Genomic DNA, 2,186 nt, shown 5'->3' with positions numbered 1-2,186 from the left:
CACTGTTTGCATCACTTATTCTTCTTGTGTCCATGGGTGGAGAGAGTGTAGTCCGTGTGGTATTTGGTTTGCCTGTAGTAATACTATCCACAGTAAAACCCAGAGTTGCAAGAGTCGCAACAATTTACATGTGGCTATTGGGCATGTCAAAAGCAAACCAAACAAAGTTTTTTGCCATTTTGGAAATTTTGGTTAAATTTTTGGCAGGTGGGTGTCCAGAGACACATCTTGGGTGTCCAAAAAACTAACCCTTTTTCAAAACAGACAATACTATGAAATGAAAGTATGATGGGCCATGCCTAGGCTGTGTGAAAGAATAAGAGAAGGAAAACAATGTATAATTATAAGGAGCTGATCAATAAACAACCTTAATTCCTTGTTTACAAAATTCAGATTTCCACAAAAGACATATTGGTTACATTTGGAGGTCATCCAAGCCCTGCTCTTCTTCCTCTGTCTACTGCTAAAGCTAGCTGCCTCACTAGTGTCTAAACCCAACCCACCACCACTAGTAGGTTTTGCATTTGTTTTTGTTGGCTGAGGCTTGTCGTCATAAATATCATTGGCTTCATATTCGTTCCAATGGAGCGTCGTATCTGGATGTTCAATGTCGTTGCTTCTCACTGTGACCCAAGTATCTTCATCATCACAAGACCAATTGGTCACTCCTAAAAACGACGCCGCTTTACCTTCACTCAACAGTCGGATCCTTTCCCTAGCTGAATTTGAGCAACCACTTTGATGGGTCGGTTCCCAAATGTGTTCCAAATCCAAATCAAACTCCTCCTCCCACAAACCATGATCTAACACAGTTGTGGGACTGGGCAAATAATTGGGTGCCTCAAGTAAAAATCCATGCTTGAGAAGCTCACCAGCTGACCACCTCTCCATTGGGTCCCTCATCAAACACTTGGTGACAAAGTCCCTGCCTTGCTTCGACAGAGAGCTTGGTATCTCCGGCACTTCACCGGAAAACCCGATTTTGTACATGGCCGATACAGGGTCGGAAACACAAGGCCACGTAGCCCGCCCGGTGGCCATCTCGATCACCGTGCATCCCAGAGCCCACACATCGGCGGCGAGTCCCTGTTGCTCTCCGCGAGCCACCTCCGGCGCCATGTACACAGGTGTCCCCCCAATTGGCAACCCATGATCAAAATTTACGCGCTTGGCGCAACCCAAGTCAGCGAGCTTCACGTCCGCCCCATTATTTGTGACCAAAACATTCTGACCCTTAATGTCGCAATGAGCAATTTGATTAGAGTGAAGGTGGTGCAGCCCAAGTAGAATTTGCCTCGTGTAGGATCTGATCGCCGCCTCGTTTAGACGCCCGCCTTGACTTCGAATTGCGTCAGAGAGTGTGCCTCCGGGTGCGTATTCGAGGAAGAGATTGTAGAAGACGGTGCCGTTCTCGGTGGAGGTGTTGCAGCCTTTGTATGATACAATTTGGGCAGAGCTTAATGTAGACAGAATTGTTTGCTCCATCTGAAGGGAGTGTGACTGTGAGAGCTTGGCTGACTTGACTGCGAAAACCTCACCGGAGCCATGAGACTTGGCAATGGAGACGGTGGCAGAGGAGCCATGGCCAATGGTTGGTCCCCTGGTCCAGTCCATTGGGAAGATTTTACAGGTTAGGTAAAATGGTATGTGTTGTTTTTGTTTGGTGGGAGGAGCTGAATTATATATGCATATGCAGAGGGCAGGGAAAGCAGAGAAGCCAGAGAGAGAGAGGCAGAGAACAAGAAGGGGGTGTGGCGAGAAGAGTGTGGGGTTTGCTCTGGTATGAGTTTGGCTTTTAAGTTGGGCTAAAACCTTTCTCCAGCCTTTCGGCTTTTGGACCAATGGGCGGCCGCCGTCTCTCTACAAGTCATGTGAGGCTTCCACGTGGCAAAAGGAGGGTGCAAATTGCAATGTTACTAGTTTGGCCGGCGGTTAGTTTAGCTTAGCTTAGCTTAGCTTAGATAAGATTAGATTAGGTTAGGTTTAGGATAGGAGGTATATGATTAAATATGATTAAAGTAATTCTATGCGTTTTGGTGTGCAAGTGGTGACGTATCAATGAGGCAAGGCAAGTCTCCTTGCCGTTGTCCTCCTTACTCCTTGATGGATAATGAGCATGCACGCATGAATGTATGCATGTATGTGTATGCACAAGTACAATGGATTGGATTTGGATCATTTCATGG

At 46.7% G+C, this 2,186-nt stretch overlaps 1 pseudogene; it reads right to left on the bottom strand.

Moving 5' to 3' along the window:
* Positions 1-225: 225 nt before the first annotated feature.
* On the bottom strand, positions 226-1,750 carry LOC103324470 (mitogen-activated protein kinase kinase kinase 18 pseudogene; annotated as a pseudogene).
* Between the last annotated feature and the right edge of the window lie 436 nt (positions 1,751-2,186).

Source organism: Prunus mume, linkage group LG3 (genome assembly GCF_029339155.1).
Source record: "Prunus mume cultivar Tortuosa linkage group LG3, ASM2933915v1, whole genome shotgun sequence".
Lineage (NCBI taxonomy): Eukaryota > Viridiplantae > Streptophyta > Magnoliopsida > Rosales > Rosaceae > Prunus > Prunus mume.
The sequence above is the reverse complement of the archived record's forward strand: the minus strand, read 5'-3'. Positions and strand labels throughout refer to the sequence as shown.